The following is a 27084-nucleotide window of genomic DNA, read 5'->3' as shown; positions in this document are numbered from 1 at the left end:
ATGTTATTACTGTGCTACACAACTATGGTGTTTTTTCTCAGAAGAGTTGGGTAAATTCATTGTTCTACTTTAGTCAGAATAATGCAATCTATAGGATTTGGGTTTCAACAGGTTCTAAAAAATCATACACACAGACATGAGATTTATACACATAGAGATATACAAAGAGAGAGTTCAGAATATGCAAAAATTTAAATTAATTCTGGACATGGCTTTAATGTTTTCCCAAACTAGAGGGGTGCAGAAATGGAATTACTGAGCAGAACTTAATGCCTCATATTTATATTTCATAGGTTTGGGTCATTAGTCATCAGTTTTTTGTGTCATATTAAATTGTTCACATGTTGTCACAATATTTCTATTAAGACTGAGAAGCTTTTCTAAATATTAAATAATAATAATAAGGAGAAGTTAAGAAAACAATTAGAGAAAAACACAAACCAAGCCAAAGTTTACATGGGAAGAAACAGAGAATGTCTTATTGGCAGAATATTTTTGTGTTTAGGCTGGGTTTTCTGGTCAAGAGTAGACAGAGATAAAAATCCCATATAAATGAGCAACGTAGCAAAGTACAATGTTTTACTGAATATGGGGGTATGAGAACAGCAATCGAGGACGTTCATCCTAGCTGTCAGCATCTAGAGTAAGTGCCATAAACACAAGGCTACCAGCCATTCTGTGGGTGATGTGACCCTAATAATGTGAAGAAAACTTCTGTGGGTCTGAGTTCTGACAAGAACTGAACAGAAGAAATCTTGAAAATCACAGTTCAGTGGGACGAATACATTGTTTCCTGCTTGATTATGTTCATTAGCTGTTGATCACTGAATATAGAAAAAGAAAATGTGATGTTCTGATATAGTTTGCTAAAAGTTATTTAGCTAAACAATTAAAAAAATATATATCTGTAAAATAAATATTCAACATTAGGCTCCCAATGAATTTCTTGTGTAAAACACATGGACCACTGATCTGATCTAGGAGATCATTCCCTATTTAATACTTTATATTATTTCTAACAGTGCTCAGAGGACCAGTTGCAGAGGCAGTTATAAAACTGGAAAATGAAGAAAGTAAACATAACTTATGCAGATATATATGTACATGTGGAACTCTGTATTTATTACATTATTTAATATTACATAATATGAAATTATTTTAAAAAAGACAAAAGCACATCTTTTCCCACTGCAGTCTAAGAAGTTTTTGAATTGAACAGTATCAGCTCAGAATAGCTCGGCTCATACTTTATACTTGGTAATTTAAATATATATATATATATTTTTTTTTTTTCACAAAGGGTAGGTAGTCATCCAAAAGTGTTATTCTTGCAGAATGTACTTTTATTTCTATGGACCAAATATGTCTACCACTATTTAATTCAATAATGATCTGTGCACACTCAGCTCCCAACAGCTGGCCATGTGATTAGTTCTTCTAGACAAATAGGATTGTTTCTCCACTCCTGTAATTGATTCTGATGTGCAGGTCTGGACATTGTTTCTGTGTTGTGCCACTTTGATTCGCCTATTTAATTGAAAATGCGTTATGTTTACAGAACATCAGAGGGAGCATATAATCTGTTTATAAAAGTCTGTTAAAGCAACTTTAAGCCACAAGATGGCAATGGTGTTTACATTTTTTATTAGCACTTAGATTATGTTCAGTTATATAATGTGCAATTTGGTTTATAATGAAAAATAATTCAGATTTCACTCCAGAGAGGTTTAAATCTCCACTGATATACCCAAATATTTCAAATGGCCTTGACAGCACCAGGGACCGTGCAGTGAGTCACACTATGGAAGTCATCCGATTAAACTCTGCCAGTCACCTTTCCCAAGCCAAAGGAAGGCACAACAGCTGTCTCTGTGAGACACCATGAGTCCAAGGACCATAATTCATCCACTTTGGACTGTGTTTGAGCTACCACACCTCTGCTGGTCTGCTTGGCATTGTGCTTTACCATGCAGATGGACTTTGCATCCTAGATACTCCAGCCAAACATATCTATACCTCACTGCTTTATATTGGATAGATAGAAGCTGGCATCCTGGCAGAAAGCAAAGCCAAGAAACCCCTGATCGAAGCTCTGTGATGGTGTATAACAAACTTCCTGACTCCCTGATCCCTTCAGCATGTCTCTGACCCCTTCCACTCCTCCCAAGCTTGAGCAAAGCAGCTCTGACTGTCCCACAAATACCTGTGTCCTGCAATATGGGCTGCTTTAGATATAAACATATAAACTTTTTTTTTTTTTTTTTCCTGGAGATGTTCATTTATTAACATGGATATATTTTCTTCATTAACATCCTAATATCCACACTTAACTGCTTCTGAAAGTTTAATTGTCCATGTCCTTTACTTTTGCAGCCAGCTGACCATCTTTGTTGGTGTGGTGGTTTTACTACACAGTTTGTTAGCAGAATTTCTATGTTAAGGTGGTTTCCTTTCTTCACCCTTTTGGGACACAATATAAAGCTTACTGGAGGGAACAGAATAGCAACCTGATTTCAGCAGCTAAAAATTCAGTGTTCCTGACAATTAGTTTCCTCCCTATGCCATTACCTCCAATCCATTCTTAGTCCACCATGATTAATAAAATTAATAATTCTATATATGCATATTAACACCCACAACAGAAATAAAGAAAAAAAAAAGAGAGAGAGAGAGAGAGAGAAGCAACAAAGCAAATAGAGGATTGTCAAAGGAGACTCTTAACCCTGTAACTACTTTACATTCCTCAGCAAGAGGCTTAGGATTTAGTTTATTTAACAACATGTTTCAATTTGTAGTATACAATTTTAGGACAGGGAATATAAGCGCCTTTTTTCTTTCTTTTTTTTTTTTTTTCCCAAAAACATACCTACATTACAGCTCTGGACAGAAATGAGTAACACAATATAGAAACATTATAACATAATAAACATCCTTACAATAATCAATATTTCTGGACATCATACTGTCTGCTTCATTATGATCTCGAGTAAAGTATAGTATGTAATGACTTCAGACAGAATGCACCCACAAGGTGGCTTCAGAACATGAAAATACTTTTCACAGACAAAAACAAGGGGTACAAAATGAGGTCTTAAGGAAGAAGACGGTTCAATTTTGGCCATGAGAAGATTAAATCAACATTAGGAACTCACGAAGATGTATGAATGAGTCTCTCTGACACTTGTATTAGGCAGAGGGAAGCGGGATGGGAGTGGACAAAGAGATCTCTTAGAGATGAAATACTGAGAGATATTGTGCAGAGCGATGGAGTATTGATCCCAAAGGTAAGAATTATAAAGAGTAGCATCTAAACCAGAGCTGCTTGGGCTTTAGTTCAGAAAGGCATATGAGTTCATTGTTGCCCTGAACATAAATGCTCTTAATCACAGTTTTCTGAATAGAGTCCTAAATAAATATTGAGAGGTAGGAGATGAGACAGCAGAGGACTGAGCTGTGAAAACAAAGGGAAGATAGTATTTCAAGGCAGTTACCCTAACTTTGAAATGCAAGAAGAGGCCAAGGAGAAAGAAGATGACATTTGATTACAAGTATGGCATTAGTTATTTAAGTATGATCAGTGTTAACACTATGAAAATGGTCTGAAGAAGGTCTTTGAGGAAGTAAGGGAAGAACAAGGGGCAACAACAGCTCAGGGAAAGGCAGGTGTTGAATACAGAATTGGGAACAAAAATGCAGAGAAAGTTATCATGTGTGTTGTGAAGTGGTGGTTGTGATGGGAACAAGGATTTTAAAAAAGATGGAGAGAGGCAGCAGGAATTGGAAATGGAGCTTTTGAGGAAGGGTGAGTAGGATGTGAAAGGATACCACACAACTCAGCTGGCAGCCATTAGGACCAATTTGGTATATACAATGTTTCAGTTCAGCTCATCAGTTCTCCCCAGAAGATGGTGGCAACCTATGCTGGTGCTTCTAGAAAATGCAATGCTTCTTCCTGTGTCTGCTGCTGTTAAAACAGGTGATGCTGAGGAACAGTGATTGTGGATGGAAATGGGGCTTACTGAGAGCCAATGCTTCCTCTTGACTTTTACTCTGCAACCTTGCTCCATATGTTCTGCATCAGCTTCCTGCTGCCCTCCACTGTGCTCCTGAGAGGTAAATATTCAGTGAGGTTCAGAGTAAGTTGACTTATAGCTTAAACATGATTGTATATTAAGACTATTTATCAGAAAACTCCTTGTGTCATCAAAAGATGGAAAGTGATGGATGTGCACTACAGTGCCTGGCTGTGTATGCTCAGTCGAAGGCAGCTGGCATTTTACCTCAGTACAGATTGCAGAATCCATCTACATGAAAGAAAGATTTCAGCATCTCACTCTAAGCTTGAAGAATCAAGACTGGATTTTCAATCCTATTTCTCACCCTAGCTACTTCAGTGACCTAAGGTAGAACATTTTATACTACGGCTTTCAAAATGACTGGTAATTTTGGTGCCACACAGCCTGATCTTAAGACATGTTCAGCTCCAATTTCCAGCTTAAAAATTGAAGACTATATTTGAAAATTGCCTCTGGCCCAATATCCCTGTTTGTAATAAGGAGTTAGCTTATTTCCCAAGAATGCTGAGAATTTAATTACATAATGTCTGTAAAGCAATTGCAAGAAAAGCACTATATAAGTGTTAAGCATTATAATTGTATTAAATGTGTATGCCCAGTATTGCAGGGAAGGGATGTGATTATCTAATAAGCAATGACCTCTCATCACCAGCAATAAAAGACTTTGTGAAGACCACAATGTTTTGCTGGAATAGGATGAATTAAATGTCAAGAATATCAAGCAGTGCTTTCTAAGTTTTCATTGCACAGAAGGTTAAAAGAATTTCTGTTAAAACATGCATTGTCCAATCAGAATATTCTCAGTACTAATGGTTTTACAAATACTGGTACAGATATTAACTGGAAGAGCTAATTTAAGGCTATCTACTGCCACCAGTACAGCTTTAGATGAATGAATTTTAATCTGACCCTCAAGAGTCAGTGTAGCCGAATAACAACAATGAAAAATGCATGAGAGCAGCAATTTCAATATGGCTATTTCACAGACAAGCTTATTTTATGCATCAATAGCAAATAAATCAAGAAATTGGATGGTCTTTCTGAATGTCTTTCACTGTTCTAAGTAAATCCATCTAGCTAGCATAACCATCAGTTCTAAAGATTGGAGAGTAAACAGAGAAGAAATATTGATTGATTGCTTTATTTGGGATGGAATTCTTAATGTCACCTTTGCCAGAAATTTAGTTTATGGGAGTGAGACTTACTATCTTGTTCCTATAAGCTTAAGTGCAAGATATATTAATTGCTAGCACCTGGATTTCACTGATTATCTAAACAGAAACTCCATCTTAAAAAAGTAGTTGTGCAAACTTTATTCAAATACCATGGCCCAAAAAATAACTATTGATCATTAGCAACAGCTTGTTGTACAGCATTTCTAGAAGGGCCTAATGAAGTGTTTTAAAAAGATGTCTCAGAATCTACTATATCATATCCATTCTAATTAATAACAATGAGATTTACATGTAGTGACAAAAAAAAAAAAAGCAAAGAAAAAAAAAAAGAGAAAATACAGTTCAAATTTAGGTGCCTAAGAAATAATTCAGTCTATTTTTTCACAAGAAAATGGACTATCACTTCTTACTCTAAAACAATTTCCAGTGAATACATATAATGTGCCACTATTAAACAAACTAAAAAAAAAAAAATATTTTTGATGTGTCATTTGTCTTCTGCTAATATTAGATACTCAGATTTATATTTTGGGCCTGGTTCCCAGGACATTTTTCATTTGATTTGGAAGAAGGCACAGATCCTTGTATTAACACAACACAGACAGTTTTTTCTATTAGTATTTACCAATGGATTCAAGTGGAGTTCAAACAGCTAAAGTTTCTTTAAAACCATTAAGCACTAAAGAGTAGTTTATCAAAACAACGGATTATACTTTATTTTTAAAAGAAAATTTGACATATTTTACTTGAAGAGAGTTCAGTTTTGCTATACAAGAACTGTTGAGCCTCAGAACAATATTCCTTAACACAGATTGCATATATTGTGGTGTCTGAAAATCTACAGTATCAAGATACCAAAATCTCTCAGGCTTTTTAATTATGATTTTCACTGGAATCCTCAAGCATGCTCATATGTATTCAACTTCATGATGGTTCTCCTTCTGTTGAATAAAGTGTTGTAACAGTTCTACTAAAGAGAGGCAAGCTAGATTATTGAAGCATCATACCTTAACAGGTGCACAGGAAATGACTCCTGGATGTTACTATTTTAAATGAATGTAAATGAACGTACAAACATGAATGTTTGTACACACACAGTGCTGAATGGCTAAGATGGAAGATTATTTTTGAGAAATCTTATAAACAAAAAGCTTGCTTCATTTGCCCTGTCTTGTGTTTATCTCCATACATGTGGGTAATTTAAACATGATATCAGAATCAAAGGAAATAACTTACTGGAGTTGTATACTTACGGACTGGAGAATTGTATAGTCGAGAACAGAACTAGGCAAATGTTAATGAAACTGTCATTTTCCAAATCTGGCAGAAAGGTGAAAGGCCTTTGGAGCTTTCTTTTCTAATATCTCTCTCTCCTGGCCTGATATTTGCAGATTGATACAGATGAGAGAGAAATCCTTGCAGGCTGTTTGAGGCAACTGAGCCCATTGTTTTCTGAGCAAATTCCTCTGTGAAACTGAATTTGTGTGTAATATATCAACAACCTATCTGGAGAATGGATCATCTAGGAGAACAGTTAGGGGAAATACCCAACAAGATTCAAAAGTAAAAGAATGTGATTTCAAAGACAATAATAACAAAGAGGGGGTTGTCCTTAATAGGACAAATGGAAATAAATATACTTTTTTAGTGTTGTAACACAGGTATTTGAAAAAGCCTAATTTCATATATCTAGAAGAAAACCAGAATAAATCTCCACAAAATCCATCCTGCCAGTCATGTCATTAAATCACATCTCAAAGAAAAGTTAAAGTTCCGTGCCACATATTCATACTGCATAATTAACATCACTATCATCGCAGAGACTAGGAAGCAATATAAGACCTCCACTCTACTAAACAGAGAAAAACATTCTTAAGTATGAGTACAAATATCCTCCAGGGAAATCTCTGTCCCAATGTATTAAGCAAAAATTATATCATGAATTGAAATAATGAAATTTGTAGAAAATCTACTGACAGCTTTGTACATCTGATACGATTCAGGAGCATATCTGGGTTTTCTCTTGTTAAACATTTATTTTTAAATATAATACCATAGCAAATGAGCCAAGATAAGTGCTATCAACAGCAAAATCCACATCATTGGAAAAGAAATCTTGGAAGGTCATGAGGAAGATGAATGTAAAGAGGTTGAATATTAGAATGTGGGATATGTTTGTTTCTGTAATGAGGGATTGTGGTCCAAAAGCTTGAAACAAAGCTTGAGCCTCCCTATTCTCAGTTGGATCAAAAGTATTTTCAGAACAAGTATATTTAGCAAAGTAGATCTTCAGTCCTACATTAGCACATCAGATAGAATGATTGCAATGTCTTATTCTTTCAATACTTTCAATGATTGTAAAAGGTATTCTCAAAGTATGATAGCATGGAATAATTGCTGGAGGTGACTTAGAAATTAAACTTATACCTTTTCTTAGAAGTGTGAATATAACACTGAAGAAGCTTCCAGGGTGGAATGTAGCTGCATCCCATAGAAATTTTCTAGGTCTCTAGCCTTAGATGTTGACCACACCAGAGGAACTTGGTGTGATAACTCTAAGATAAATTCTAAAAGAGTGGAGTGGAATGGAGACACTGTCCAAGCTCTGTGATAAGTTGGGAACTGAGAAACTGCGCATTTGCTATCCTGGTCCAAAGGTCTGGCATGTTTTGATAAAATGCTGTCCTTTTGGTGAACTTTGCCCATTATAATATAATTAAAATACCAAAACTCATCCCAAAGGCTACCTGCCTCCAAGGTGCAACCACCCCTCACCAAGCTTGCGCTTTAAATTTTTCTAGTCTATACCTTTAAAAGCAAAGCGAGAAAATTTAGCACCAATCGTAACAAAGGTATGTATGACTAGAATCATTCACATTCCACCTAAAAGATAAAAAATGAAATAGATTAGCTTAAAGAAGAGAGGATGTTACAGAAGATGCCATCATGTAAGAAAATACCATCATGAAAGATGCCTTCTGACTTCTAGGATCAGTCAATGGGATGAGCCTCTCTTCCCATCAGGACACCTTTGGGTAAGATTCACACACTTGGCTATGCCAAGTGCCTCCCTGGGAAACTTATAAATCACTACAGAGTCACTTGATATCTTTTAACGTGTTGGTAGCCAGGCTGTATTACTCATACTTCTGGTATTTGCACGTGCTTTGCAGACAGTGAATTTATCACTGGCAATCCAAAGAACCTGTGTATCTGTTGCTTTAATAAATTGAACTGCTCATTAATCTAGCCATGATAGTTCTCACTGAATGCAAACAAACTCTTGAAGTGTGTCTGTGGTAATTCATGGAACGCAACTAGATTGAGGGTGTGTTACGTTATTTGTGCATCCATAATTGTGATAGTTCAGTACACTGAAAGCGACCGGATTTATAATGATGCATTGGTCATCACTCCCAATTACTTTAACCTTTAACACAACAGATAGCTATCTAAAAGCTTCACAGTAACAAATGGCAAACGTACCAAATTAAGGGTATTCACGCCCTCCAAACAAAGCTGAATCCTACAATGAAAATGTGAAACTAACAATACTAGTAGGTGTTTCACAAGAGCAAGTGAAGGGGTGTTATTGGGAAAAGGCACACAAGAAACTTAAGCAAATTATATCTAAGATTGAAGGACCCAAAGGCTGGAAGTTAAGTCTTTTACTGGGAATAAATAAATAAATAGAAAAGAAAAATAAATAAAAAAAATAATAAATGCTTTCTTTAGCTGGACACTAGAATATCCTTGAGTGCATGAGGAATTTACACCTAAAAATATGTGAGATGGAATTTCCTGTCAAGTCAACATACATGGATTAAGCTCTTGTTACTTCATTGGCATATAGTCTATCTTTAATAGCATACTATAAACCACAGTGCATTCATTATACCTAGTTTCCAATACATTTTTCATGCTGCGCTGCGTCAGACTTGTCAGCATCTATATGAAATTCTTAGTGTCCCACCTTGTCAAACTCACGCTCCACAACTGAATATTGCCTTCAGAAAATCTTCCTAGGGGACATACCTCTCAGCTGTTCTCCGTATAGCACCTCTGCATAGAAAGCAGCTTTACAACAGCTGAGCATTAACAGGTAAAGCACATGATTCTTGAGAAAACTATCAGCTCACTGAGATCACCTTATTATCTTCAAGTTACAAAGCATGAACTGAAAGTGAAAAGCAAACACAAAGCAAAGTGTTCTCTAGCAGATCTTTTCCAACAAGTTTCATGGGAAGATATTTTTTTTCGAAAAGTAGAGGAAGGCTTAAGGAGAAAAAGTGTCATGTGATATTACAAAATATTTGTGCATCTGAACATAAACCCACAGCATAAATGAGGGAATTGTAAAGAAATAAGGAATCATGAAGAAATAAAATATTTTCTCTCTTTAGGTTTGCACTACCATGCATCTCTGACCTCAAATGGGTTCACATGGCTTTTAAAACACATTCAAATGAAAAACAGGTTTCCTGAGTAGAAGAGACTATTGCTGAATAAAGATTAAATAGTGATCCCTATGAAACTGTCTTTGGAGATTCAGAAAGACTCTTGAGGGATCCCTGTGCATACTGCTAAGTAAAAGATAGGGAAGAAAGCAAACAAACAAAAAAGTATCTTACTGGCAGCATGAATGTACAGTTAGAAGAACTAGTCACAGATTGTTTCATTTGTGAAACATATCAGGACAAAGCTGCCACTGACCTTAGACAGTTTGTAAAGAATCCAGCAGAGCCTGGCAACAACTGACCATAGAATGACATACCTGAACAAAGAGAAACTACTATTTCTGCTAGTTAGTTATTGAAAATTCATTTTTGAAGTAAATTCAATGATGTTATTCAGTGCTGTGATTAATCATACCATAGCAATGTGCATCAGATTTGGCTTCTTGAATGAATTGTTTCAGCTAATGGCTTACTATATGTAAACAAGGTAATCAATGTAAACAAAACAAAACACCAAACCCCAACCCTCAAATATGTAGAAAAGGATTCAAAGGATTCAAAAATCATAAATGTCTAAACACTGAAGTTCTCCAGTATAACAATAACAAAAAGGTTGAATGATCTTTGGATCTTTGGTGCCTTGTCATGCTAAGTGAACCTGGCATACTCTAGGACAACCACTGTCTGTTAGGCTTGTAGCCAAACAAACTTATATATATATGTGTAATGATCTTTTATTCCACTGAATTGCTTAAAACAAGGCAATGCAACTGCCAGATCTCACAGTTGTCACTTCTCCCAGACTCTGTTTTAAATTGGTGGGCTTTATTTTATTATTATTATTAATTTTTATTTATTTATTTATCTATTTTTTTAAGAAACACTCAAATATTTAAGCTAGATTCACAGCAGTCCCTGGCAGGATAAATACCACTGAAAGTATCTTGTTCTTGCAATACTCTACATTCCAAAGAATTAGACATTTATTTTATTTTTTTCCTGCCTTGGACAAATGTGAGTTCTTGAAAAATGAATAATATAGGTTTTATTGTTTGCTAATGAGTATCACTAAAGAAATTTCTTCTCTAATGCATTGTACACCTGGACAAACAACAATAAAAATTTAAAATAAGAAAGGGAAGAGGAAGAAGAAAACAAATATAAAACATGATTGAAATTATTTTTCATTTTTCATTCAATTAGCAACATTTTTAAAAAATATATTATGCATGTGGACAAGAGATAATATAATTATTTTTCAAATACTGTTTTGGCTTCCCTGATTTAGGGAGAAGATCTTCCTGATAGCTGGGATGAGCCATAGATCAGTAATTGCTCTTGACTTTCACTTGGTGAGGAGCAACCCCCTTTGGCTAACTTTAAATAAAGTTGCTGTAAACGTTCTGCCAGTGTATTTATGAAGAATGTCTGAATTCTTAATGGGAAAAGTACACTGTGCAATTCCTAGAAAAACTAGCATGATGCTTTAGAGGAATGTATGGTAATGCCCACACACAGTTACAAATGCAATAATTTCTGTTCTTCATTTAGGGCACACACAAAAGAAGCTGCCTTATTCAGCGCAGATGGTTTATTATACAGCAACATCCTTTGTTAAATTGCAACAGTTACTTGGGAAATAATAAATATGGAACAGTTATTTCCCACTTGCTACTGAATCTTTAAACTGAAGGCAAATTTATTTCACCAAATTTACAAGCCTACAACATTGTGAGCTCGTCACTTTTCACTCCCTTTATAGCTGATGGACAGAAAGGAGTATTGTTAAAGAACAACTCATTTGACCTAATTTGGATGTGCACTTTTGAAGAGTCGTATTTTAAAAGTGCCTCTCTCTATGGACTATAAAAGAAGTCTAGAGGAGCTGCTCAAAATTAGGCCTACATAATTCTTACATGTGTAAGAATTCACTAAAGAAGTTCTAAATTGTTTTGAGATTATTGATTTATTACCAAAATCTTGTTTCTGTCAAGACAGCATTATGAGAAGAACCTGACCAACCTGATGTACACACTTTGATTTTACTGTCAAAAATTTTTTTTAACTATTTTGTTTGTTTGTTTGTTTGTTTGTTTTCCCTCCAGTTGTTTCCTGCATGTTATTTAAATTCATCTAGAAAATCTAGGATGAAGTTCAGGTATTAATTTGTCACATTTAGAAATATTTCCTATAAATTATTATTTTATCTCCAAATCAGCTAAAAGATCTGTTCATTAGTTAAATATACATCTTAATCTTATGCATGACTAGATAATAAACCATGTCATAGTGTTGTATTGGTAAAGCTCAGCTTCATTTTTCATTTTCAGCATGGTATCATTAAAATCATAGTATTATCTTTATTGAACATTGCATCTCTTTATCAGACACATTAGATTCAAAATAGTTTACCTCATATTTTATGTGTCAAAACAATATCTCTCTTGACTTAGTCCAAACACATTCCAGTCCTAACAAATCAACACATCATGAGGTTTGCTATAATAATTAATAACAGAAGTTGGCTTTTATGTCAAGAATTAATTATCTGTATTCTATTATACCCCACAGTCCAAAATATTTTAGCTCAGTAAAATACATATATGCATAATATATATATAATAGATTTTGTCTTTCTAAAGTCCATTCTTCTCTTACTAGCTTTAATAAAAGAACTGAAAGCAAAATCTTTACACAGAAATGAATCCCACCCAAGAAGAAAGGCATCCTTCAGAAACAATAGCATGTGTTCATGCATATAAATAAGACAGTAGAGTTAAGACTGTGTGGAGAGTCTTGACTTATATTTTCACAGTCTAGAATGCTTTGATCTACTACCTTTAATGTATTTACTTTTTTTTTTTTTTTTCCTAATATAATTAGGGAAAAGCTATAAACAATTTTACCAAACACAGTAGCTCAAAGATTTCTATTCAGGATTCCACAGCAATCCTATCACTGTGATACCTTATGCAACAAAATTTTCAACAGAGATTTAACTCAGGCATGGAAACTATTTATGGGTCTGATTTATCTTTGCAGTCCTGGGTCATTCTTGCTAAAACTTCTGCCAACCCTCCTATTGAATATACTCTACTATAAACTTAGGAAAGGTCCTCTGAATGAATAAAAACAAAGATGCTCAGTTTCAACTACACCAGTGTTACCTAATTTTTCCAACACTGTTCTGACATCTTCTATGAGATTAAAAAAAAATGAAAAGGTTTTTGGTTGGTTGATTTTTGTTTTGTTTTGTTTTTCTGTTTTCTAGGTAGCAGAAGAAATTGATAGGAAAAGGAGCCTGATTATTTAAGGACTATCACATTATCTGGTTGTCTATATAGGCCAAAGATAAACAGAATCAAAAGTCTCCTCCCAGTATGCAAACAGTGAGATAAAATATAAAAATATTAGAGAAGACAAAACCCAGAAGAGAAGTAGGATTATTTTTCAGAGTTGTGGAGAAGGCAAGAAGGTATTCAATAGAAGAGAAGAGTGGGCACAGAGACTACATTTATTGTAGTAAACTGAAGTGTAGGAACAACACTTGAGGACCGACACAACCATAACATTACTCAGCGCTTAATATTTAACGCACTCTGTATCATGGCTGTGGCTGAGACAGATACCATCTCCCCAGTCAGTGTCGTGGTATGAACTGCTGGATACCATGGCCAGGAAATGATTCCAGTAAGACATATGGGTGGAGGCATCTGTTTATGAAGAATGAAGGATGGAATTTAGCTGGACAGGTGTAAGCCTCAGGATATGCCCTGAGGTCCAGAGAACAGATCCTGGTCACTGCTTTTTATCAGTTAGCATAGATATGGTCACAAATGTATAGAAACATGGTGGAATAGCCTTACCTCTTTCCTGACACAAAGTATTTTATTACCCTATGAATCATAGGAGCCCAACTTGGTTGTTGGCGTGGGGCAATGAGAGAGAATGGGAATTTTACTACCTTTGTGGGAATTTATATACCCATTATAATTACTGCTGCAATCTCAACAATAAACTAGACCTTTGACTTCATTTACCAAAAGTCTGAGAGGACAGAAAGAAAAAAATCTTCCTTGTTATCAGAATTTCACTGTGTCCACTACTGAGTAATTTTACTGTGTTTCCCTGCATGAGTAAAGATTCTCTATAGTCTAGTAACGATCACCTGATTAGCAAACCTCACGAAGATGTTCACAGTTTAATAGAAGTGACACTTATTTGCCTACAGCCATCTTTCTAGTAAGTAAAGTAACTTAATGAATAATTGAAACATTGCTGTTTGATACCTGCTCAATTATTCAAAGGTAAAAGAATATAAATTTTTGTAAACATTGCTATCCTGAATTTGTTTAGCTGTGGTGATAAGATCAGAGTGACATCTTTATCCACAGTGACAGTGAAAAAGGCCAGAAGTTTTTGAGGTGTGCAGCAAGATATTTTTTATGCTTGGCATTGAAAATGGTATCTTATAGAAAATACCAAATTAATCACACAACACTGGAGCTGAGCTTTCTACAGTTATTGACTATTGGATTAAATTTTCAGCAAAAATTTTAAGAAAGACAAGATAAAATAATTAGTCTGAGGATTTGAAGAAATAACCAGTGCATAGCTTTGGGAAAACATTTCTTTTTTTTTTAAAAAAAAAAAAGGATTTGGGTGCTCTAGGTTACACAAGTAAACTGGTGACCCAGAAGAATTATTTACAGAAATAGAATTATGTGTGCATCAAAAGTTCAGATATAAACAGAGAGTTTATGATTTCTATAAGAACTGGCAAGAATGTTTGAATGTCTCCTTTGGAGGCAGGTGGTCTGAAGCGTCTTTAGGCTGGTTATAGTTCTCACCTACAACAAACTGACTTCCTCCGAGATGTAAAAAAGTCACTGTGTGACTTTTTAAATAAATAAAGTGTGTCTAGGCTTTCTGGAATTAGCTTTTCTTACTCCACCAGGAATCACCCAGACATTCAGACCCGTTTAATGGGTAAATTAAATGTTCTGAGCTTTGCTCTTTGTATAGAATCAGACTATAAGTAGAAGTCACAATTACTTTGCATGCACATTAATGATTCTACAACTCTTTTTGAGGACTTTCTAGTTCTAACTTGACTAAGTGTTCCCTTGTGAGCAATGTTTTTTTGCTTCTGTTTTGTCTGGAGTAGGTAGATGTGTACATTGTTAGACATGCATACCTTACATGTATTTAATAGACACAGTTTTAATGTCATCAATCTTTATTCCTGTAGGTGTAACTTTTGCTTGTGTTATCTCCAAGAACCTGAGGTTCTAGTAAAATAAATTTGTTTACATTTCAACAAAAGACATAGCTTGAACTTCTAGATCTCTTGCAAAGGCTACTTAATAGTCCTTTCATTGTTTATTCTAAAAAGGACAAAATATTGCAAGGAGAAGCATAATGGCATGATTTCCTAAAGTAATTTAATTGTCCCTGATGTTTTCCCAAGTTTGACAGCAGTATCAGAAGAAACGAGGTACTGCTTCCACAACTTAATGATAATGCCTTCATCCAGGACAGCAATAATTGAGTTTTAATGTCCTGCACTGTTGCTTGTCATAAATCCTCTCTATGTGAAACTCTAACCTCTGCTAGGAAAGATTAATGGTTAACAGTGTATATAATATTTATTAAACCTCTTTTTATATTGCTTGGCAATCTGTGCTACCATCAAACAACTTGAAATAATTGACATTTAGCGCATCAACCTTCTTTAGACTAAGAAGCATGACATTCATGTAGATAGTAAACATTTGGCAATTGCTGTAAATGTCTCCAAATTTAACGCCATGACCTTTTCTCAGGTAAATGTTTTGGGATAAAATGTAAATAGTGATTTGCTGTATGTCAAATATCATGCAACGTCAAGTTTACTGTCTTGTTATTCTTGAGAGGTTTGCAAGTTGATTTTGACCTGTTGCTTCATCTTTTAAACTCTCCTGCAAAATACATACAAGTCTTTCTCTCTCTCTCTCTCCACACCCCCCTCACCGCCCCAGCCCTCCTCCCCCTCCCCACCCCGCCCCACCTTTATTTTTATCACTTGAAGACTGGGACAAGTTCACTGGATCTTTTTAATTATAATTGTTATTATTTTAGTTTTACAGTTCTATTTATAAGAACACAGTAAAATTATCTCTAAAATAAATAAGATAAATAACATAAATTTTAGCAAGGTGACCTTAGCAATGTTGCATATTTCAGAGCATGTTTTGAAAAGATTCGTTTGTTCTCTTCTTGTCCTGTCAAGGACAAATACTTTGAAGACAGTACTTGAGAAACAAATAAAAGAAACAAAATTCACAAAAGAAAAAAGCAGCTGAAGAAAAAATTACTTTAAAAACAATAAATGTTGGTTTATTCAGGGTCAAAAAGGCATTATTACATTGTGATTGATTTGGTCCAGAATGACCACAGCAGGTGTCTGATTGCATTTGAGGTCAGCAGGTAATTATGTGTATTTAGCTAGGAGTACAATGAATTAGGAAAGAAAAAGTGGAACAGTTCTGTATATGTCTGTGGTTTAGAAGTGAAGGTACTTGGTGACTCACAAGGTTCCTACCAGTGCAAACACATAAAAATAAGGAAACACTTTCCTGCAGTGACAGGAACATATGGATTTACTAACAGATCTACTTTGGTCAGTGGGGAGCTGAAGCAGTATGTTATTTAAGAACAAAGTCTGTGAGACTTAAAACACCAAACATGCAAGTTTGAATCTCCCAACTTGTCTTCCAAAAGACATCCTACTCTGTTGCTGATTGGCTCAGATTTAACGTATTCCTTCTAACCCTTGACCACTTTGTGAGGTCCGTAGAGATAGGAGTAGCATTCCTGTTCCAGAAGAAGCCTCAGATGTCTGAAGGCAAACCCAAATCCTTCTGATATTGCTGTCTGCCATTTTAGTCATGAATTTGGAAACAGTTTCTAACAGTTTGGAAACAGTTATCTCAAGGAAAATCATAGATCAGAGCATGTATTTGCTATGATCTGACTGCTGTTGTTTATCGTTGTCAGCGGTGGCCTGGTGTCACCTTTCTTTTCCGCAGGATGGTACTGCTCCTCCCTAATTTTCTGCTTTCAGAATAACAGTTTACCCAGGAAATTCCAAATACAGCACATAAACTTCAACAACAACTACATGTGTAAAACAGCTTTGCCTCAAAGATCTTTTTCAGTTCCTTCCCTTCATGCCTCCATAGAGTGTTGCAGGATGCATGAAGAAGTTGGGTTGCCATTTAAGAGCAAATGTTTCTCCAGAAAATTAGATGCCCTATAAATCTCACACATACTGTCAGAAGACAACAAGTAGTCTCTATTTCTAATCCTTCACCCTACAGAACTTGGTATATGCCAAGAACAGACTCTTCCGCAACCAACATACTTCCTATCAGTAGACAGCAAAGTGTCCTGTTCTGTCTCTACAAGCTAGTGAAATCCTCTAAATGGGCAGCCAGCAAGAGCTTTCCTTTTTACCAGCTGTGTTGTGTTTGTTGTTATGATTCACTCCTCTGTGTTAATGTGGTACTAATAGATCTCAGTTAAAAAAAAAAAAAAAAACAAAAACCCTCAGTTGGAGATGTATTTCCATTTCTACTGATGAAAAGGGTATAAAAAATGTCATCATATTTTAAACATGGGACAATGTGACGGATGTGGGATAGAAGTTAGAGGAAGTCATTAGTGTCATCATGAACAACAGCACAACCTGAGAACACTCTTACAGTCTACCAGAAAGAGTCAAATATATCTGCAGAATAGCAAGGAGCAAAAGTCCCATCCCAAGAAATCCACAACTCAAAAGACTGAGTACAATGTGCTGTATTATTTTATGACTTACATGACTGCTGATGGGACAGTAAGGATGAAACATACTTTGCCAGTCTGTCACTATCTGCAGACTATCAAATAATATGTGTGCATATGCTTTTTTAAACAGTAAAAAATTAACTTTGTATTCACAGTGACATATTCAGTGGCTGAAGATGTCTATCAGGTAACTACATATTTGCAGAACAGGCAGTATAAAACTCATTATCTCTTGACTCAAACAGCATTCAAAGACACTGATGAGCAAAAGATCTAACTCCATCAAGTCATCAGTAGCTATTATCAATAACCAGAGCCACAGGTTTGGCCATCAAAATGTAAGTGGCAAGAGAAGATAAAAGCAGCCATCTGTTACAGTAATAATGACCCTATAGTCAATAATAATGTTTCAAACATATAAAAGTTTAGTTGGATTTCACCAGCTTCTAATTTCCTTAGATACTTTGTTTCTGGATCACATTTAGAAATTTTGACCTTCCCTATTGATTAAACGGCAATTTCATATGGCCAATGATTAGATAATCCAATCTTATCTGCCAAAAGTGATCAACTGTATATGAAATAAAGGGCAGAAGTTGTGTAATTTACAATACAAATGAGCTGGTTCCTGTGGCTCTGATTAAATAAAACAAAAAATCAAATTAAACAGTGATCAAATTATAAGGGTGGCACTGTAACAATTTTAATTTTTCATGATTCATTTAATTTAAGACAGCACTTAGCTAAAAAATAAATAAGAAAGAAAACCCTTTTTACTACTTCCTTCTTTGAAGTTAATTAGCCTTACTTAAAGCTATTTCTTGAAATGCCATGGTGCAAAACACTGAGAGATATTTTCAAAGTCATCCAAGTATTCTATACCACACAGAAAAGTGCTGACAACATTCTCAATGATAAATTTCACTTGAAAATAACGCTTTTATTTTTTTTAAAAGATTTTTCCCATGCTCTTTCTGTCCATCCCAGAGAAGGTGCTTCCAGTACAATACAGAAAATATATCTTCAATGAATGATCTCAATTTATTGTGTCCTAAAGCTCACCAGACTATTCAGCCTGGAAAATATACAGTTTAGGAAACTATTTCTGATCATCCACTTGATCTCTGTGCCCATGTGCAGCAGAATGAGAGGAGGCAGGTGGTTCCACCAGTCTGCTCCTGGAGGACTGGTGACAGTGGTCACTGATGTGCTTCAGGCAAAAGATATGGATTTGAAGGGTGGCCCATCCAGTGAAAAAGGAATTGGTTCAACGGCTGCACTCAGAGAGTAGTGGTCAATTGTTCTATGTCCAAGTGGAGGCTTGTGATGACCAGTGTCCCTCAGGGGCCTGTCTTGGGACCAGTAGTTTTCAATATCTTCATCAATGATGTAGATGGTGGAACTGAGTGTACCCTTAGCAAGTTTGCAGATGACACCAAGCTGAGAGGTGCAGCTTCCTTCTAAAGAAGGAAGAGATGCCATTCAAAGGGACCTGGACAGGCTGGAGAAGTGGGCCCATGTGAACTGCAAGAGATTCAACAAGTCCAAGTGCAAGGTGCTGCAACTGGGTCATGGCAATCCCAGACAGATGTATAGTCTGGGAGAATGACTCATTGAGAGCAGCCCTGCAGAGAAGGACTTGGGGGTTCTGGTGAATGAAAGGCACGACATGGGCCAGCAGTGTACACTTTCAGCCCAGAAGGCCAACTGGGCTGCATCAACAGAGGAGTGGCTAGCAGGTCAAGGGAGGTGATTTTCCCCCTCTACTCTGTCCTCTTGAGTTTCCACCTGGAGTACTGCATCCAGATTTGGAGCCCCCAGCACAAGAAGGATGTGGATCTGTTAGAGCAAGTCTTATAAAAAAGATGGAGAGGGACTCTACTTGGTTAGGTAATAAATGACAGGACAAGGGGAATGGTCTTAAACTAAGAGAGGATAGATTTAGTTTAGACATTAGGAAGAAATTCTTCACTATAAGGGTAATGAGGGTATTGACCAGGTTGCCAAGAGAAGTTGTGGATGTCCCATCCCTGGAGGTGTTCAAGGCCAGGTTGGCCAGGTTGGATGAGGCTTTGGCCAACTTGATCTAGTGGGTGGCATCCCTGCCTATGGCAGGGGGATTGGAATGAGATGATCTTTAAGGTCCAACACAAGCTATTCTATGATATGATATTCTATATCTATGATTCTATGATTATTAGACAGTTTTGATTGCTTTGATTTGCTTTGTTTGCCAATAATATGGAAATAAATGTCCTCTGGCTGGAGAATTCATATCAAGCTTGTGCCCAAAACGAATGCCCATTTTCAGTAAAGAACACAGCACTAAAAGGTAACAAGACTCTCACCATGCCTCTGATATCCTGATCAATAGTTCAGATGTACAAGAATGCATGGATGGTAACTTTTTGACAATATGGGGTCAGAGAAAAATAAATAAATAAATAAAAATGAGCCAGGGAAGCTCATGGAGCAGATTATCTTGAGTGTCATCACGCGGCACTTACAGGGCAAGCAGGTGATGAGGCCTAGTCAACATGGGTTTATGAAAGGCAGGTCCTGCTTGACGAACCTGATCTCCTTCTATGACAAAGTGACGTGCTTGGTGGATGAGGGAAAGGCTGTGGATGTGGTCTACCTTGACTTCAGCAAGGCTTTTGACACCGTCTCCCACAGCATTCTCCTCAAGAAACTGGCTGCTCTTGGCTTGGACTGGCGTACACTTCGTTGGGTTAGAAACTGGCTGGATAGCCGGGCCCAAAGAGTCGCGGTGAATGGAGTCAAATCCAGTTGGAGGCCAGTCACTAGTGGTGTCCCCCAGGGCTCGGTACTGGGACCAGTCCTCTTTAATATCTTTATCAATGACCTGGATGAGGGCATTGAGTGCACCCTCAGTAAGTGTGCAGATGACACCAAGTTAGGTGTGTGTGTCTATCTGCTTAAGGGCAGGAAGGCTCTGCAGGAGGAGCTGGATAGGCTGCACCGATGGGCTGAGGTCAACTGTATGAAGTTCAATAAGGCCAAGTGCCGGGTCCTGCACCTGGGGCGCAATAACCCCAAGCAGAGCTACAGGCTGGGAGATGAGTGGTTGGAAAGCTGCCTGGCAGAGAAGGACCTGGGAGTGATGGTTGATAGTCGGCTGAATATGAGCCAGCAGTGTGCTCAGGTGGCCAAGAAGGCCAACGGCATCCTGGCTTGTATCAGAAACAGTGTGACCAGCAGGGCTAAGGAGGTGATCGTCCCCCTGTACTTGGCTCTGGTGAGGCCGCACATCGAGTACTGTGTTCAGTTTTGGGCCCCTCGCTACAAGAAGGACATCGAGGTGCTCAAGCAAGTCCAGAGAAGGGTGATGAAGCTGGTGAGGGATCTGGAGAACAAATCCTACGAGGAGCGGCTGAGGGAGCTGGGTTTGTTCAGCCTGGATAAAAGGAGGCTCAGGGGCGACCTTATCTCTCTCTACAGGTACCTTAAAGGAGGCTGTAGCAAGGTGGGGGTTGGTCTGTTCTCCCATGTGCCTGGTGACAGGACAAGGGGGGATGGGCTAAAGTTGCGCCAGGGGATGTTTAGGCTGGATGTTAGGAAGAACTTCTTTACCAAAAGTGTTGTTAGACATTGGAACAGGCTGCCCAGGGAAGTGGTTGAGTCACCATCCCTGGAGGTCTTTAAAAGACGTTTACATGTAGAGCTTAGGGATATGGTTTAGTGGAAGACTTGTTAGTGTTAGGTCAGAGGTTGGACTTGATGATCTTGAGGTCTCTTCCAACCTAGAAATTCTGTGATTCTGTGTGAAAGTGGAAAGCAGGCTAAAATAAAAGGAGACTGAGGTATATTTAGTGCATCCTTTATCAGTATTTTTTTAGAGACAAAAACAATGCTGTAGAAAAGAACAATGGTTTAAAAGCTAAATGGAAGTGGTGAAAGTATGACAAGATGGTTTTAATAACTGGTTTCCATTTCTAAGAAACATACTAATTAGATATAGCCTTAGTGTTTTACTAACACTTTTCTTCTGTATGCCTCTTTGTCTAGTATTCTATTCAACTGTTTTGGAACTGAATAATTCATTACTATAAATTCTAAATTATTGTTAGAAGTCTTTCTGAACTGTGTACTCAGGGGATTTTCTCCTCTCTTAAACTCTAAATTGGGTTTTAGTTGGCTGGGAAAACTACTTCATGAAGACCTATGAGTGGAGTGAACAAAAAGAGACTTCACTGGCCATTTCTTGTTTTGCAAGTATTTGTTCTGTCAATGAAAGGGAGAAATAACAATTTATATGGAAACAATATGGAATCACTTTGACCTACTAAAAAAATGTGTCTTCTCCTCTTCATCCTCTTCATTTCCCTCTTCTTTTTTTTTTCTTTATTTCTTTCTTTAGAGTCTTTAGAGTTTTTTAACTCTATTAGGCATTGGTGAAGGCACACCTGAAATACAGTGTCCAGTTCTGGACCCCACAGAAAGACCTTGATGTACTGGATGTTGAACTCTTGTTCAACAGAAAGCCACCAAGATCATGAAGGAAGTGGAGCACCTCTCCTCTGAGGAGAGACTGAGAGAGTTGGGCTTCCTGGAGAAGAGGAGTTTCAGGGGTATGTTATCATAGCCTACAAATACCTGAAGGAAGGGTGCAAAGAAGATGGACCCAGGCTTTTTTCAGTGGTTCCCAGTAACAGGACAAGAGGTAATGAGCACAAACTGGAATATGAGACGTTCTGTCTAAACATCAGGAAACACTTTAATGTTCAGCTAACCACGCACCGACACAGGTTGCCCAGAGAGGTTGTAAAGACTCTGGAGATCTTCAAAAGCTGCTTAGACATAATCCTGGGCAATCTGCTCTAGGTAGCCCTGCTTGAGCAGGATGGGGGGTGGATCAGATGGCCTCCAGAAGTACCTTCCAACTTCAACCTTTCTGTGATTCTGTGATTCTGTAAAAGGTATGAACAATTCAGGGTTACATTGGTGCCATTTTTTATATTGGAATGTTACCTCAGAAATAGTTCTATTTTTAAAAGGCTGACACTGAGCTATCAGAAATATACTGCAAGTCAATCTAGACAGGTGACCAACGTATGTGTGTGCCTGGAGAACAGAAATTTTGAGACTTTTTTTTTTTCCTCAATTCTCTCTCTGCATTAATGCATTGACCTGCATATAAATTTGTGTGTTTCAATAGTTTTAGTATGTTTACATGTTTTCAGTTAGGGTATCCTGGCACTAGGAAGGAAGGCAGTAAGAAAAATAACGATTAGAGATAATCTTTTAACACTAAAGACAAAAGTGTAACTTTGCTTTGTTCATAACTACTATTTATTTGATGAGCTATTAATTTTTTGAGATCTTGAGCACATATCAAATTCACTAAAAGGATACTACTCAGAATGTTTTTTGTTTTTTTTTTTTTTTTTGGGGGGGGTGATACCTATAAAAAGTTATGTAAATTTAGTCAATTTCCAAACTTATGAAATTTCAAAGGCTCTGAAGAGCCATGAATGTAGATGGCCTGAGTAAACTGGGTAGTGATCTGTGTGGTTTCAATATATTTGCATATAACAGGATTTGTTTTCATAATCACTGTAAATAACATACAAAAAGAAGAAAATTACAGTTGCAAATTCAAACACATCAAAGGTGATGCACTCTTAAATCAGCTCTCATTTATTATATATCATGATACTGTCTTTAATGACATGATAACATACCCCTACCTCATTAAGTGTGCAGAATGTACTGTGATTAAAGGAAGAATATTTTACAGTAGGGAAAAAAGCACCTTCTGTTACAACACAGGATGAAAGCCCAGGAAAGATGGATGTACCTGTGGTTCTGTCACAGTTTGCATATGTGAAGGCTATCAGAAGACAGATAAAAAAGGATGTGGAATATGACTGTGTGACCAAATTTGTACTTGCTAATTTCTGAATACATGACATTTTCAGAGGTATCTTTCCCTTAGCATCGTTTTCTACATGAAATATAAGTTACATGCAAGACAACTACAGCAAAGTTATGAGATGCTCGGTTATTTTTCTGTTGATGATAAACTATTTCTTATTTCAATAAAATTAAAATATATAGTAATTCTTAGGAATAGTAAGCTAGAAAGAGTTACTTTTACCACAAAACAGAATCAATCGGTACAAATGAGTGCAAACCAATAAGGAAATTAAAACATTCTTGTTGTGTGAGCTCATCTGACACACATTTAATGATTCAGTCATGAAACAATGGACATTTACAGTATTCAAAATACAAGTGTACTTAAACATTTGATCTGTCCCAATAAAGCTCTTCTGTACAAGGCTTTTTGTTGGCAGACAGTCCCTTTCTACACAAACAAATTCTAATTCTACACTTGAAAATACCCCACTGAAAACTAAGCAGTGCCTTACATAGCTAAGCTTTGTAGATATTTTTCAACCAACTTTTCATTAAAATGCTTTCTTCCATGTTTGCTTTCAAAGTATTGCAGAATCTCTTTCTGAAAGCCAAGCAGAAGGCATTGTTTCAGTTGTAAAAGATACTTCGTATAAAATGAGTGGTAAAATAAAGAATAAGTTAAATAGCAATTAGTATACTAAATATTGTCAAAATGTAAATGAACATTTTTATTCTCTGACTCACTATTTTCTCATTTTATACAGGAACATGTTACACATTTTTCAGAATATTAGCTAAATTGCAATAGGCATCTGAATCAAAAGTTTAGTGGCAGTAAAAATTTTCATCAACTGTTAGTTCTGCTAAAATTTGAGCTAATGTAATAATTAAAAAAGAATAAAATGCTATAATTTGAGAAATTGTAAACCAGAAAAATATGCTCTGATAAGAAAGAGTTTTCTCAAAGAAACTCTTGTGCTCCCTGAAACTTAATTCTAGTTCATAAAGTCAACTCTACTTTTTTTTTTCTTCAAGCCAGAAGTTATATAAATACACACAAGTACTGCTTATAAATCTGAAAAATAGATGTTCTAAAGCCAGGAATATTATGGTGTTGGGTTTTTTTTTGGTTTGTTTGTTTGTTTTGTTTGTTTTTGAATTCTAAAAAAAAAACTCTTTTTAATACTACTGCAAACAGCAAAAGTCCATCATGGGGGAAATTAGAAAAACATATATGAACTCACTTCCAATTTGTTAACTAGTTTAGAATCAGGTTTTGAAACTCATTTTAGAATAGTGCGGTATATTTAACTTATTTAAGACTTATTTTATATCCCTACCTCTGATTATCTTATGATTGTAATTCTATAGAAATTCATAATTTAATCAACAGGAAGGAGTAAAAGTGCTTTGAAATGTGGAAAAGAATATAAAGGTAGTACTCTGCAAACACTTTAACTGCACACTGCCTGTTGTTAATCTTAATTAATGTGGACTTTCCAGGATTAGCAATTGTAGCATGAATGTTGAGTTTTCAGTATTGTTACAAATGCAAAAAAAGATTTAACATATCTTGGAGTATGGACCTTAATATAAGAGGGAAAGGAAGCTATTCAATAGCAATTTAGAGAAGATTTCAAGTAAAAAATAAATAAATAAATAAATAAAATTCATCTAGGTTATTATTTCCACAGAACAGACACTTTCCCTAGTATAAAATGTTAGAATATTCCAGATTTTCACTGTTGCACTAACAGTACAGCAATTTAAACTTTTTTTTCTTTTCTTTTCTTTTTTTTTTTTTTTTCCTTGGTTTATAACAAGTTCAGATTAGACTTCATCAGTTGTGACATCCTAAAGTGAATAAAGCTCCTTGATTTTATATTTCCGGTGAAATCAGCATTCAGGACACTTTCAGAGCTGAAGTTGCAGCATAGGCATATGAAAAGACATAAAGCTTTTAATTTTCTTAGGACAGCTGAAAATGGACCAGAGATTCTGAAAATAATTTGTAATTTATACCTGAGGGGACCAGTTAAGTGTTTTTAATTTATGAATCAGAAATCGGGCTCCATGAAACCATTTCTCATAATGTCCTAGCTACTTGTTCTGCTGTTATAGAAAACAGCCATCTGTAGGTAGGGACTACTAAGACTCCTTTTGAACCTCCCTGCATTAGTTGTTTCCTGGAGGAAGCTATGCTGTTGGATAAAGCAATTCAGTGACTGCTTGTTTCAGGATTGTGGGCACAGCAGGAAAGGGATATTTGCATCCCTTCCACTCTACTGTGGACTGAATACAGCTGAGCCAAGTCAGAAAATACAAATCTACACTGCCTGCATGAATCCTGGGATGAGCAATGTAATACAAGATGCAAAAATAGCATAGATAAATATTGCAGATTTATATGTAGCAAAATGAGACTGTGGGAACTCTGTTAGCATCAAAAATGTTATCTACGAGAGATGGTTATTAGGACATGTTTTTGACTTAGAGAGCACAAACTGCTTTCAGAATAACAGGAGGGACACGCTTCTCCTGTCCTAACCTCTGGAGGACTTTATCTGCCTCAAAGAGCTTGTAGCCTGAGCTGCTTAAAAAGTACTAATTTAAGTACAGTTAAAAAGTACTCATTTTGGTAGGTGGGTGGGGATCTTGATATATTTTATTTCTCAGTCTTCCTCTGGTACCAAGCTGAATGTCTGCCAACCTTTGGATGAGCACCTGCCTGACACTATGTTTTTATCCAAGTGCTGAAACTATTCTTAGACAGTGTTTGTTTAAATCTTACCTTTTCAATACTCTTGCTAGTTGTTGATTTCTAAATTATTCTATACATTGACTCACTACCCAGCTTACCTGCAAAAATTCCAAATCTTAATACTTGACCTCTATTATTTTGGGGATAAATCATGATTAATATTTTTTAATTTATATTTTACAGTGTTTAATTTCAATTTGAGGGGAAAAAATGAAAAACTTGAAACACCCTTAAATTCATGAATCTGTTCAACTTAAGCTCATGAAGAGTTATGGGAGTTCTGATGTCAAGAAGCTAATCCATTATATTTCCTGGAGATAAGACAAAACACAGGAATGTTCTCCATTAAATAAGGTGGGATCAGGAAACTCTCATAATACTTTTACCTTAAAGTCACAGAAGCTTTCACTTATATACATCATGAAGTGTCTCTGTAAATGCTGGAATACATATAGAAATTTGTAGTCAAAGGCCATCCGGGTCATAATCACATCAAGATCTTCAAGAATATCAAGTTCCTGAACCTACACTGACTCCCAAAGGCTTTGGTGGCCTAAATAGCTTTGAAGAGAGACTAGTTAGAGAGACTTCATATTTTTTCTCTTGTCCTCACATGACCAAAATCCCCGTTCCTTACAAGAAAGTGACTATTACTGCACAGTGCAACAAAAGGAGACTCTCAAGTGTAAAATTTCTTCTCTTAAGGAAACAGTGAAAGAACTCTGCAGAAAGTGTGTCCTAAGCCCAAATGTTGTCACTGAGACCTCATACTCAGCAATGGAGAGTTATCTTTTCACATGAGATCACACAGATATTGTGTTGATCTCAACACTAGATCTTTTTTGCACAAATGAATCTAGATGTATTTTGCCTCTTCTTGTGCAATTGACATAAGGAAGTTT

The sequence above is a fragment of the Anas acuta genome, chromosome 3 (assembly GCF_963932015.1).
Source record: "Anas acuta chromosome 3, bAnaAcu1.1, whole genome shotgun sequence".
Taxonomy (NCBI): domain Eukaryota; kingdom Metazoa; phylum Chordata; class Aves; order Anseriformes; family Anatidae; genus Anas; species Anas acuta.
Note: the sequence above shows the minus strand (reverse complement) of the source record.